This window comes from Eschscholzia californica, unplaced genomic scaffold (assembly GCF_041429995.1).
Source record: "Eschscholzia californica isolate CP2 unplaced genomic scaffold, dmEscCali1.0.p SCAF_4, whole genome shotgun sequence".
NCBI lineage: Eukaryota > Viridiplantae > Streptophyta > Magnoliopsida > Ranunculales > Papaveraceae > Eschscholzia > Eschscholzia californica.
Window position 1 is genome coordinate 34561872 of NW_028238461.1, and position 15379 is coordinate 34577250.

A 15379-nucleotide genomic window follows, 5' to 3' on the forward strand; every position below is an offset into this window, starting at 1 on the left:
TCTTGAGCGTCGGAGTGGTTTTCGAACCCTTTGCAGGTTTTCCCCCCTCGGGAACAGACGAACATGAGCAATGATCCAAGAGCTGGAGCAAGGAATCAGGAGCTGGAGCAAGGAGCGAGGAACAGAGAAACAGAAGCGAAGCAGAAAGCTAGAGCACAGGAGCAGAGCAGAGCAGAGGAACAGGGCGGAGCAGAGAAGCAGAGCTGGACAGAGGAATCTCTCCTCTCTAAACAGAATATACCATCGTAACGGAGGTTGTCATGCATCAACTCCTTTTTTCATGCTGATTTAACCGGGAGCCAATTTTCGACATCAGCATTTGGCGTTAGAAGGAGGGGATTTCTCTAGCAAAATCTTTAACGATTCATGTTCTTGAATCACGTTCATCTTGAATCACGTTTATCTTTTGTCATGCATCAACTACTTCTCCGTATTCTACTCTAAGTGGTTTTTGTGTTGAAATTTTAGGTAGAAGAAGCTTACACATTTGGCTTCAATGGTGGAATCTCGTGGGAACAAAGAAGAAGGACTACTGTTACCTGGAAATAATTTTTTGCTAAAGGGATACCTTCTGCAGCATCATTACAAGAAACCAGACTTTCTGTTCAAAAGAAATCACCTGCTCTAGCTGAATGGTCCCCACAATTATGAAAGCTTCTCGACTCAACCACCACGGAAGTTCTCTTACCCTCACACTCTTACTATAATTTTCTTACTTTCCTCGTGATATTTTTCTCGACACTGAGCTAGACATGGGTTAATCCTGACTAGACTTTCAACGGTTACGGACTATCCGTACCCGAGTATTCCTCCGAGAATCGATTTCTCGGGCAACAATTGTCTTCGACCCACGTGTCCTATGCTTAATGAACCTATAGTAGACCGAACAATCTAATTAAGGCCTATGCTTTAGTAACGCCTATTTTATATATGATAGGAAATAATAGCGGTCGAAAGATAATAATAAACAAACGATATATATGTCAAACTATTACATAGGAAGTTTATTCACTATCTTCGTGTTAAAACTAACTGATTGATGAGTCGACGTTGTGCTCTAAGCCATGGCTCATTCACTTCCTCGAACTGTTACGTTCCAATTTGCTCGTCACATGTTTTAGCCTGCCATCGAATGTTAACTCGCTTGGCTATTAAGTTTAATTTGTTTACTACTAACTCACGTTTGTGGTTATAACAATAATGGTAACTTAAGGTCTTTCTCCTGAAATCACGTCGTATTAATTATTGATGACGGTAATACCGTTGGCTTCAAGAAATAATTTCAAGAAAAGAGAAACCATCTCTGAGTCGTCAAGCTTTAATCGATGGCCAATAAAAAAAGAAAACGGAGTCAACAATGGTTGTAGCTCGGCAGGAGCGACCAGAATTCAAATGGAGCACAGAACTAACAACAGTAACAAGGGAAGTTTTCTTGCTCTCACTCCTAATATAATTATCTTGGTTTCCTTGTGATCTCCTAACGGTGAGTTAGACGGAGGTCAGCTCCGACCAACTTCTTAATGATTATAGACAAACCACATAATTCAATTGTGGCCAACACTCATGCGAACAACTTGACCCAATGGTTTATGGTTATCTTGAGTAATACTTGTTCGAGATTTGATAATAACAATGAAGACATGTACATAATATGGCTACAAACATAGTTCTCCGGAACTATCCTAACCCTAAAACGAGTTGATTGAAAAATCAATTCATTACTTAGAAACCTGATGTTGAGAGTGAGATTATGCGAACTCTGGTTCCGCTCTCCTCCTTAACATCTAAATAGCTCATCATTAAGTTCCGATTTACTATACTAAATCCTAATTAGTTATCAATCCCTAAATCTCCAACTTTGATTTGTTTGTTCAACATAAATATGTTTCGGAGCAATAATGGATAGAGCTCGGTTATAAACAACAAGGAACCGGAGCAGTCCAGAATTTGAAGGGAGCAACCAATCGACCAACTCCAGCTGGAGCTGATCAAACTACAACGCGCTAGGGAAGTTTCTCATCTCATAATAATAATTGCTTTAACAATTTTTTGATAGTATCTTTCATACACTCGAGTCCTTTGAATTGGTAACACCTTTTAGTTTCCTAATTACGAAAACTAGGACACGAATAATGTGAAAACAACTTGACAGATGTTCGGAAGAATGCCTGAAAGAGATTGATCTCTCAAAACCCAATAATTATCGAAACTCTATCATTCGACTGACTTGGTGACCAAAGCGTTGAAACAAGCATGAGCCTTGACTTTGATATCTTGGTCCGGACTTTAATAAGTATAAATACTTTAATTATTCTATTACAAAGCTGTCAACCGGTGAAAGTCGACAGAACGTCTGGCTCAACTGAAAACTCATAATCTGAGATTAGAGAAACAACTCTCATTACTGAATAATGGTATTTAATATAAACAAGAGGACCTCTGTGATTTCCCTTAACGGAAAGAGTCCAGGATCAAGATTCTCTTAAGATAGAATATTAAAGTTCTCTAACTCTTAAATATTTCCTTTTAAAAGAATGTCATGCAGGACACTCCATAATGGAAAAAGACGAACGACTTCGACAGAGGTCAAGACTGAACTCTTCAGAGAAAGGTCTCACGTCAGAAGTGACGGAGCAAGGACATGAAAAACAGGGAGTAACTCTTTCTTCATATTGGTTATACTTCTCTAGTTTGATAATTAGTTCATTATTCTAGCTAAAAAACAAACTGAGGGGGGGTATATATGCATATATATGCTGCTGCATTGAAAACATTGACAAGTAGGAACGAACCTATGCACATGAACACATAGATGAAATGCTTCAAGAAAAACTTGAACTACTATAAACCATGAGCATGAATAGACAACTGACTGCTAATACAAACTAAGCATGCTACATGTTATATTATTAGTAGAAGAATGCCTGCTGAAAAGCTTAAAAGAGTACTTATACTCAAAACATGGAAGACACAATTCCTTGACGTCACATGAACATACACGCTCTATGTTTGAAACAGACTTGGAATATATTAGATTAACTCTAAAACGACTGAGTATCTATCTATTATACAAACCATGCCGTTATTACATGAACTGAAAAGTATATCTGAATATTTTCCATGTTAACTTTGCATGATATGAAACAAGTAATACACATAACACATGATTTCGCGCTGCTATGTTCAAAGCTATATAGTGATCCTTATGTTATTAGCTAATAATGAATTAACAACTCTTGAAAGTCTAGATGACCGCTTTGAAACTGTCTATGGAAGATTCAAAAGATGAAGTAGTTCAACCCGCCGAACTCGAAGAAGAAACTGAAAGTCTCAGTTGGAGGGCACATCTTACCTCAATCAAAGAATGTTGAATACTTGATAAGAGTCTCAGCGGAAGGACCCAAAGAGGGCAGCTAAGGTACACATACCTATCAAACTCACTTTGTGAATTTAATGACATATTCTCATTGCAGATTAAGCCCCACTCCGGTGGGCACAAACCTCCTTGCTTTGACAAGGTCACAGATTATGTCCTGCCCCGTCAGGAACAGATCCGACTTTACTTTGACAAGGTCACAGATTAAGCCCTACTCCGTTAGGCACAGATCCGACTTTGCTTTAATAAGGGCACATAGAAAGGTAGCCTGGGTAGCGAAAACAATGACCGAGGGCTCTAAGAAGGAGTCCTGGTAAAACTCATCTCGCTCTGAATCGAGCAGGTAGCCCTGACAGCGAAAGCCACGACCAGGGGACCTAAAAGAAGTCTTGGTAGGTGAGAGCAGCGACCAAGGGCCCTAATTTAAACAGCCCTGCTAAGCGAAAGCCACGACCAGGGACAGGACAACCCCTGTAGCTACGACAACAACTGAGGGCTCTAAGGAGCAGTCCTAGTTAAACTGAACTTTGCTCGAGTAAAAACCGACCCCTCACCAAGGTCACAAGGAGAAGTCCTAGTTACACTGATCGGCTCAAGCCGGCAAAGGAGGTAGTTCCGGTAGCTACGGCTGCAACCCGAGGCCTCACAAGGAGGAGTCCTAGCTAAAACTACCGCCCCAATGAAGGTGACCGGGGGTATAAGGAGAAGTCCTTGCGAAACTATTCATGCCTAAAATGAGGAAGACAACCCTGGTAGCTAAGGCCACGACTAGGGGCACGGGATGAGTCTCGGCGAAAACTAGTCGAGCTCAAGCCGACGAAAACAACCCTGCTAGCGAAAGCCACGACCAGGGACAGGATAGCCTCGGTAGCTATGGCAACGACCGAGGGCCCTAAGGAGAAGTCCTAGCGAAACTAGCCAAGCTCAAGCTGGCATAACCAGCTCTGGTAACGAAAGCCACGACCAGATGACTAAGGAGAAGTCCTAGTTAAACTAGCCAAGCTCAAACTGGCGATATCAGCTTTGGTAGCGAAAGCCACGACTAGAGGTCTAAGGAGGAGTCCTGGTGAAACTAGTTATGCAAAAATAGCTCTGGTATAGACAACAAGGGGAAGAGCTAAGAACTCTAACACTATTCAAAAAATTTTACGCAGGGCTAATTCGGGTTCTATTTTTCAGCGGGAAATAGTAAGCTTAGGACATGCTAGACTAGGCCTGAGATTATTTCTCTTGCAGGTGCAATCATTTGGAACATGCGTAGTAAGCCTAGGTAAATACATTAGTAAGTTAGAATTTGTACTAACATTGATTTTGCAGAATCAGTACACGGAATCAGTGTCAGACTTCAACAAAGTAATCTAGAACAGGAAAAGAGGGTATTTATTCAAGACTATTACAGAAGAAATTACAGAAAAGGACACCAAAACCACCACTGGCACATGGGTCTATTACAGAAAAAATTGCAAATAAAAAAGAAATTAACAAAAAGGAGAGACGGAACAAGGAAAAAACCGAAGAACAAGAAAGACTAGAAGAGCAGTCACGCCATTCGTTTAAACGGAAGTTAAGAAGTTATCAAGAGCCACCTTCCAGATAATTACCAAGACAAGAAGACAACCAAGGAAAAAAAAACCCCTTGTCGTCATCACCTTGAGGGATCTCAACAACCTTCAGGGATCCTCCAAAATAGCTCATGGGGTTATCACGGCCATTATGAAGAAACCCATCGTTTATCACGGTCATTATGAAGAAACATTCCTCAAAGCAAGCAACTGGTATAAACTCGAGCAAAGGCCTCATCTCGAATCCTTGATCAACGCAGGAAAAAGGAATCAGAAGACAACCTCAAAAGAAGGGCTCTCTTAAATTCCCTTTCGAACTTTCGATGATAAGGAATTAGAGAACCAAAGTAAGTTATTTATAGCGGAAGAAGATGACCAAGGGCCTTATTGAAAGCAAACAAAGGTCATTGAAGACAAAGACTAAACATATCTCGGGAACGCACGAAGGAATGATGACCAAGGGATACACACAGCTCGAGATCGATCAGGCCTGATAGAATGACAGCAGATTCCAAGCTAAAGCATTCTATCCCCCAATGGTAAGACTCCACGCGTCTTCGCGTGAGGGAACGAGCTACCGTGCGCAGTAACCTAAAAGATCGGCGCCGGAAATACGCGATCAAAGAATCAAGTCAATGACGTCACAAAATGACGCATGGAAAAGAAATCAATTACTTACACAGAATGCGAAATGTGTCTTGGAATAATAAACCACATGTCAGAACACAGCCGGATCAGCCCTATCAAAGAAAATCTCCAATTTATAAACATCAATCAGCTCTGGAGTATGGACAGAAAGACAGAACTCCACCAAACGGCCATGGTCCAGATTAGGCCCAAAGAGTTTCGCGATACAGCTCTGGGAGAGGTAATACTCTCGACTTCTGGCCTTCAAAGTAAAACACACGAGTTAGTTCTACTCCTTAGCCTCTCTACTTTCAACTAAGGAGTGGCGGGACTCATGATGATGCATAAAATATCCAGACGTTGACTAACGTCCGAAGAGTCAAAGATCAGACCAGAAGTCTCTCGGAACAGCTCTGCTTAAGGCAGCAGGACAGCTAAAACCCATGATGGTCCACCACACATTCCCACAACTAGGAGGTCGGCCAGAAGAAACCAGCTCTGCACAAAATGCCCTCGGCATGGATAGATCAGTCCTGGGGTCTCTCAAGAAATAAGGGGGGTCTCCACAGGTTCGACCCATATCTTACGCCCTGAACTGGGAAGATATCAGCGTTGCACGACCTAATGACTTTATGCCGGACTTTCCAGAAAGATCTCAGTCGGTTACGTATCTTGAAGTGTTTAATCCCGATTAGACTCCACGTATCTAAAGGAAGAAACTTCTCCTTTAAAGTCTATCACTCCGGCAAGATATATGCAAGGTATCCTTGAATTTAGGAACTTTCACTTATCTAAGATCCGGGATAGACTCAAAGAGAAACCCTAGATACGTAAAAGAGGTAACTTCTATTACGGACACAAGAAGCCAATAAACAGGGCAGGAATAGGATCGGGATCTCAAACCAACGAGCAGGGCCCAACTTTTAGAAAGGCAAACAAAGGCCCGGAGGAGTCCACCGGAGTATTGGGGAATATCAATACCATAGCAGGGGGACCTACCTCGAAGGAGCAACCAAAGGCGAGTAGCGCAGGTACACCAACGAACCAAAGAACCGGCCGGTCTTTCTAATCAAACCTGCCGTGGAAACTCCACCCATTGTCTTTACAGACGACGATCTATTCGAGGTAAGAACTCCACACGCGGACCCACTAGTAAAAACGAGCGTGGTTGCCAATTGGAGGATAGGACGCATTCTGGTCGAAACGGGAAGCTCCACAGAGGTCATGAGTCGAACGTGCTTCCAAAAACTCAGGGTAAGTGAACACCATCTCAAATCTTATAGGTCTTGCTTGACAGGATTCGGAGACAATCAGGTCGAAACAGATGGAATAGCAACCCTGCCAGTACTGATCGGCGAAGGAGAATCAGCAAAAGCGATAATGCTAAACTTTGCAATCGTCGATAAGATGTACGCCTATAACATCATATTGGGCAGAAACTTCCTAAGGGACTCAGGAGCAATAGTTTCCATGAACCACCTCATGATGAAATTCCCAATTTCGGGACGAATCTGATCGGGACAGTCAGGGGATACTAGAAAATACCTCGGGAATGCTATCTCGTTTCTGCCCAGGGGTGCGAGCAAGAAGAAATTAATCCAGTCACCGTTGGAGGAGACAAAGTGTTCTACGATGACCCCACGGCAGATATGCAGAGCTGAAAACTAAGGTCATCACTACTTCCACTATCCTTTCCTTTTTAATAAAGCCATTAGACAAAAGAAGTAGCGCTACTCGCTACATATTTTATGTAACAAAATAAAAATATTTTTAGCATAAAACACTATAAAAGGAGGAGTCCTAGCTAAAACTCATCTTGCGCTGAATCGAGTAGGTAGCCCTGATAGCGAAAGCCACGACCAGGGGACCTAAAGGCAGCCTTGGTAAGTGAAAGCAGCGACCAAAGGCCCTAATCTAAAAATAGCCCTGCTAGTGAAAGCCACGACCAGGGAGAGGATAGCCTCTGTAGCTACGGCAACGACCGAGGGCCCTAAGGAGCAGTCCTTGTTAAACTGAACTTTGCTCGAGTAAAACTGACCCCTCACCAAGGTCCCAAGGAGAAGTCCTAGTTACATTGATCGGCTCAAGCCGACAAAGGAGGTAGCTCCGGTAGCCACGGCTGCGACCCGAGGCCTCACAAGGAGAAGTCCTAGTTAAACTTAACTCTTTAGTCGAGTGAAACGTGGTCCCAGAGGATCCCCAAGGAGAAGTCCTAGTTAAAACTACCGCCCCGATGAAGTTGACCCGGGGTATAAGGAGAAGTCCTTGCGAAACTATTAATGCTTAAAATGAGAAAGACAACCCAAGTAGCTAAGGCGACGACCAGGGACACGGGAGGAGTCCCGGCAAAAACTAGTTGTGCTCAAGCCAACGAAACCAGCTCTGGTAGCGAAAGCCACGAAAAGAGTTCTAAGGAGGAGTCTTGGTGAAACTAGTTATGTAAAAATATCTCTTATACAGACAACCAGAGGCAGAGCTAAGAACTCTAACATTAGTCAAAACTTTTTACGCAGGGCTAATTCGGGTTCTATTTTGCAGAAAGAAATAGTAAGCTTAGGGCATGATAGACTAGGCCTGAAATGATTTCTCGTGCAGGTGCGATCATTCGGAGCATGCGTAGTAAGCCTAGGAAAATGCATTAGTAAGTTAGAATTTGTACTAACATCGATTTTGCAGAATCAGTACACGGTATCAGTGTCAGACTTCAACAAAGTAATCTAGAACAGGAAAAGAGGGTTTTTATTCAAGACTATTACAGAAGAAATTACAGAAAATGACACCAAAACCACCACTAACACATGGGTCTATTACAGAAGAAATTGCAAATAAAAAAATTAACAAAAAGGAGAGACAGAACAAGGAAAAAACCGAAGAACAAGAAAGACTAGAGAGCAGTCACGCCGTTCGTTTAAACGGAAGTTGAGAAGTTATCAAGAGCCACCTTCCAGAGAATTACCAAGACAAGAAGAAAACCAAGGAAAAAATAACCCCCTTGTCGTCATCACCTTGCCCTGAGCCCCCCAATTGAAGACAGCGCTGGTATCTCAACAACCTTGAGGGATCCTCCAAAATAGCTCATGGGGTTATCACGGCCATTATGAAGAAACCCATCCTTCATCACGGTCATTATGAAGAAACATTCCTCAAAACAGACAACTGGTATAAACTCGAACAAGGGCCTCATCTCGAATCCTTGATCAAAGCAGGAAAAAGGAAATCAGAAAACAACCTCAGAATAGGGGCTCTCTTAAATTCCCTTTCGAACTTTCGATGATAAGGAATTAGAGAACCAAAGCAAGTTATTTATAGCGGAAGAAGATGACCAAGGGACTTCTTGAAAGCAAACAAAGGTCATTGAAGACAAAAACTAAACATATCTCGGGAACGCACGAAGGAATGATGACTAAGAGATACACACAGCCCGAGATCGATCAGGCCTGATAGAATGACAGCAGATTCCAAGCTAACGCATTCTATCCCCCAATGGTAAGACTCCACGCGTCTTCGCGTGATTGAACGAGCTGCCGTGCGCAGTAACCTAAAAGATCAGCGTCGGAAATACGCGGTAAGAAAATGAAGTCAATGACGTCACAAAATCACGCATGGAAAAGAAATCAATTACTTACACAAAAGGCGAAACGTGTCTTGGAATAATAAACCACATGTCAGAACACAGCCGGATCAGCCCTATCAAAGAAAATCTCCAATTCATAAACATCAATCAGCTCTGGAGTACTGACAGAAAGACAGAACTCCAACAAACGGCCATGGTCCAGATAAGGCCCAAAGAGCTACGCGATACAACTCTGAGAGAGGTAATACTCTCGACTTCTGGCCTCCAAAGTAAAACACACGAGTTACTTCTACTCCTTAGCCTCTCTACTTTCAACTAAGGAGTGGCGGGACTCATGATGATGCATAAAATGTCCAGACGTTGACTAACGTCTGAAGAGTCAAAGATCAGACAAGAAGTCTCTCGGAACAGCTCGACTTAAGGCAGCAGGACAGCTAAAACCCATGCTGGTCCACCACTCATTCCCACTACTAGGAGGTCGGCCAGAAGAAACCAGCTCTGCATAAAATGCCCTTGGCATGGATAGATCAGTCCTGGGGTCTTTAAAGGAATAAGGGAGCCTCCACAAGTTTCGGCCCATATCTTACGCCCGGAACTGAGAAGATATCAGCGCTGCACGACCTAATGACTTAATCCCGGACTTTCCTGAAAGATCTCAGTCGGTTACGTATCTTGAAGTGTTTAAGCCCGATTGGACTCCACGTATCTAAAGGTGGAAACTTCTCCCTTAGAGTCTATCACTCCGGCAAGATACATACAAGGTATCCTTGAATTTAGGAACTTTCACTTATCAAAGATCCGGGATAGACTCAAAGAGAAACCCTAGATATGTAGAAAAGGTAACTTCTATTACAGAAACAAGAAGCCAATAACCAGGGCAGGAATCGGATCGGGATCTGAAACCAACGAGCAGAGCCCAACTTTTAGAAAGGCAAACAAAGGCCCGGAGGAGTCCACCGGAGTATTGGGGATTATCAATACCATAGCAGGGGGACCTACCCTCGGAGGAGTAACCAAAGGCGAGCATCGCATGTACGCCAACTAGTAATAACGACCGTGGTTGCCATTTAGAGGATAGGACGCATTCTGGTCGATACGGGAAGCTCCACACACGTCATGAGTCGAACGTGCTTCCAAAAACTCAGGGTAAGTGAACACCATCTCAAATCTTATAGGTCTTGCTAGACAGGATTCAGAGACAATCAGGTCGAAACAGATGGAATAGCAACCCTGCCAGTACTGATCGGTGAAGGAGAATCGGCAAAAGCGATAATGCTAAACTTCACAATCGTCGATAAGATGTACGCCTATAACATCATATTGGGCAGAAACTTCCAAAGGGACTCAGGTGCAATAGTTTCCATGAATCACCTCATGATGAAATTCCCAATTTCGGGAATGAATCTCATCGGGATTGTCAGGGGAGACCAGAAAATTGCTCGGGAATGTTATCTTGTTTCTGCCCAGGGCTGCGAGCAAGAAGAAATTAATCCAGTCACCGTTGGAGGAGACAAAGTGTTCTACGATGACCCCGCGACAGATATGCAGAGCTGAAAACTAAGGTCATCACTACTTCCACTATTTTTCCCTTTTGAATAAAGCCATTAGGCAAAAGAAGTAGCGCTACTAGCTACATATTTTATCTAACAAAATAAAAATGTTTTTAGCATAAAACATTATAAAGGGAGGAGTCCTAGCTAAAACTCATCTTGCTCAGAATCGAGCAGGTGCCCTGATAGCGAAACCCACGACAAGGGGACCTAAAGGCAGTCTTGGTAAGTGAAAGCAGCGACTAAGGGCCCTAATCTAAAAATAGCCCTTCTAGCGAAAGCCACGACCAAGGACAGGATAGCTTCTGTAGCTACGGCAACGACCGAGGGCCCAAAGGAGCAGTCCTAGTTAAACTGAACTTTGCTCGAGTAAAACTGACCCCTCACCAAGGTCCCAAGGAGAAGTCCTAGGTACACTGATTGGCTCAAGCCGGCAAACGAGGTAGCTCCGGTAGCTACGGCTGCGACCCGATGCCTGACAAGGAGAAGTCCTAGTTAAACTTAAACCTTTACTCGAGTGAAACGTGGTCCCTGGGGATCCCCAAGGAGAAGTCCTAGTTAAAACTACCGCCCCGATGAAGTTGACCGGGGTATAAGGAGAAGTCCTAGCGAAATTATTCATGCTTAAATTGAGGAAGACAACCCTGGTAGCTAAGGCGACGACCATGGACACGGGAGGACTCCCGGCAAAAACTAGTGGTGTTCAAGCCAACGAAACCAGCTCAGGTAGCGAAAGCCACGACTAGAGGTCTAAGGAGGAGTCTTGGTGAAACTAGTTATGTAAAAATATCTCTTATACAGACAACCAGAGGCAGAGCTAAGAACTCTAACATTATTCAAAACTTTTTACGCAGGGCTAATTCGGGTTCTATTTTGCAGAAAGAAATAGTAAGCTTAGGGCATGATAGACTAGGCCTGAAATGATTTCTCGTGCAGGTGCGATCATTCGGAGCATGCGTAGTAAGCCTAGGAAAATGCATTAGTAAGTTAGGATTTGTACTAACATCGATTTTGCAGAATCAGTACACGGTATCAGTGTCAGACTTCAACAAAGTAATCTAGAACAGGAAAAGAGGGTTTTTATTCAAGACTATTACAGGAGAGATTACAGAAAAGGACACCAAAACCACCACTGGCACATGGGTCTATTACAAAAGAAATTGCAAATAAAAAAAAATTAACAAAAAGGAGAGACAGAACAAGGAAAAAACTGAAGAACAAGAAAGACTAGAAGAGCAGTCAAGCCATTCGTTTAAACGGAAGTTGAGAAGTTATCAAGAGCCACCTTCCAGAGAATTACCAAGACAAGAAGAAAACCAAGGAAAAAATAACCCCCTTGTCGTCATCACCTTGCCCTGAGCCCCCCAATTGAAGACAGCGCTGGTATCTCAACAACCTTGAGGGATCCTCCAAAATAACTCATGGGGTTATCACGGCCATTATGAAGAAACCCATCCTTTATCACGGTCATTATGAAGAAACATTCCTCAAAACAGACAACTGGTATAAACTCGAACAAGGGCCTCATCTCGAATCCTTGATCAAAGCAGGAAAAAGGAAATCAGAAAACAACCTCAGAAGAGGGGCTCTCTTAAATTCCCTTTCGAACTTTCGATGATAAGGAATTAGAGAACCAAAGCAAGTTATTTATAGCGGAAGAAGATGACCAAGGGACTTCTTGAAAGCAAACAAAGGTCATTGAAGACAAACACTAAACATATCTCGGGAACGCACGAAGGAATGATGACCAAGGGATACGCACAGCTCGAGATCGATCAGGCCTGATAGAATGACAACAGATTCCAAGCTAACGCATTCTATCCCCCAATGGTAAGGCTCCACGCGTCTTCGCGTGAGGGAACGAGCTGGCGTGCGCAGTAACCTAAAAGATCAACGCTGGAAATACGCGATCAGAGAATCAAGTCAATGAAGTCACAAAATAACGCATGGAAAAGAAATCAATTACTTACACAGAAGGAGAAACGTGTCTTGGAATAATAAACCACATGTCAGAACGCAGTCGGATCACCCCTATCAAAGAAAATCTCCAATTCATAAACATCAATCAGCTCTGGAGTACTGACAGAAACACATTACTCCACCAAATGGCCATGGTCCAGATAAGGCCCAAAGAGCTTCGCGATACAGCTCTGGGAGAGGTAATACTCTCGACTTCTGGCCTTCAAAATAAAATGCACGAGTTACTTCTACTCCTTAGCCTCTCTACTTTCAACTAAGGAGTGGCGGGACTCATGATGATGCCTAAAATGTCCAGACGTTGACTAACGTCTGAAGAGTCAAAGATCAGACCAGAACTCTCTCGGAACAGCTCGGCTTAAGGTAGCAGGACAGCTAAAACCCCTGATGGTCCACCACACATTCCAACAACCAGGAGGTCGGCCAAAAGAAACCAGCTCTGCACAAAATGCCCTCGGCATGGATAGAACAACCCAGGGGTCTCTAAAGGAATAAGAGGGGTCTCTACAGGTTCGACCCATATCTTACGCCCAGAACTAGGAAGATATCAGCGTTGCGCGACCTAATGACTTAATCCGTGACATTCCAGAAAGATCTCAGTCGGTTACGTATCTTGAAGTGTTTAAGCCCGATTGGACTCCACGTATCTAAAGGAGGAAACTTCTCCTTCAGATTCTATCACTCCGGCAAGATATATACAAGGTATCCTTGAACTTAGGAACTTTCACTTATCAAAGATCCGGGATAGACTCAAAGAGAAACCCTAGATACGTAAAAGAGGTAATTTCTATTACGGAAACAAGAAGCCAATAAACAGGGCAGGAATCGGATCGGGATCCGAAACCAACGACCAGGGCCCAACTTTTAGAAAGGCAAACAAAGGCCCGGAGGAGTCCACCGGTGTAGTGGGGAATATCAATACCATAGCAGGGGGACCTACCCTCGGAGGAGTAACCAAAGGCGAGCAGCGTAGGTACGCCAACGAAGCAAAGAAACGACCGGTCTTTCTAACCAAGCCTGTCGTGGAAACTCCACCCATTGTCTTTACAGGCGACGATCTGGTCGGGGTACGAACTCCACACACGGACCCACTAGGAATAACTACCGTGGTTGCCAATTGGAGGATAGGACGCATTCTGGTCGAAACGGGAAGCTCCACAGAGGTCATGGGTCGAACGTGCTTCTAAAAACTCAGGGTAAGTGAACACCATCTCAAATCTTATAAGTCTTGCTTGACAGGATTCAGAGACAATCAGGTCGAAACAGATGTAATGAGACTGAGGAGTAGAAGTAAGATCCTAAAGTCGAGGATTTTACCTGGCCCAGAGCTGTTTTGTGAAGCTTGGTCTTTCTTCTAGTTTTCCAGAGCTGCGCATTCCCGAGCTAATCTGTACTGAGCTGATGGGAATTGCTGGTAGTAAAACTTTCTACTTCTATAAATATTTTTGCCAGATTTGACTTGGGTTGTGTCTGCCTTAGACTGTTGGACGTGTGGTTCATCCTTTCGAGACACATTACAACTTCTGCCCGAGTAATTAATTTCCTTTCCATGCGTGATTCTGTGACGTCACGTATTTGATCTTCTGAATGCCCATTTTTGGCGCTTATCTTTGGATTGTTATTCACGGCAGTCCTTTCAGCATCCGTGGACACGTGATGTCTTGCTAGTGGGAGATGATTAGTACGTAAAGTACTTCTTTTTCAGACATTATTTTATAGTCTTTATGTGTTAATTTTGGTGGAATAGATTAAATTACATGATTCTTGCAGAAAACTCCCAAACACATAATGAAGTTAGTAATTACAAGAAGTTGGTGAAAACATCGAACTGGATCCATGATTTGGTGCTTGAAGGTTGAATCCATTCAGGAGAACAGTTAATACAAGGTGGATTCAGCAATTAGATGTTTCATATGGGGTCTGAACTTCAAATACTAAGGTTTGGTGGACTGAAATTTGAACCAAAGTGGAAGTGGCATTGTTGGGCACGTGCAGGAAAAATTATATAGTGATGACATCACTATGACATTATCAACCACTTAGTGCCAAATATATTGTGTGGGTCCCACGTAAAGTGAAATTAAAAGATCTTCTGTGTCCCTGGTCCGAGAACGGTGTGGGAATTCAAGCATTGCGGTGCCCATAGCAGTACTTTTGGACCGCCTCTAGCATCACTTCTAATTTGGTGGAAGCAACAGTGAGCCGGTGATTCCCTTGTAAAAGTCGGTTTACAAATAATACCTATTGTTTCCAATTTCTTATGGTTTCCAAAATATGGGTTTCCAAATCTTTAGCTGCCACGACATTATAAAAGCCAACCAACCCAAGGAATTAAAAGAACTCCATCACCAACATTGAGTGCAAAATTTAGAGGAGCAATACAAGAGATAAGTTAGCTTCTTTGGATGCAAGAATTTGGGAGATTCAAGGGCTATATCGAAGACAAGTTTTGCAGAAAGACGAGGGAAATGGACCTTCATCAATATTAATCCGGTTTTATCTTTTTCTCTCTTGTCTCTTTCTTTACTTGTTTATCATCAATTGAACCATGTATTTAATATCCATGAGTTTTTAACTCTTCCACTAGGATAGAGGATGAAACCCTAACATGAGTATTTGAACCCTAATATCATATTTATTTTATTATCTCTTTTAATGTGCTTTAATGTTTTGAATTAACCGTACTTCGGTTAGCCTAAGAAACTAACAACTT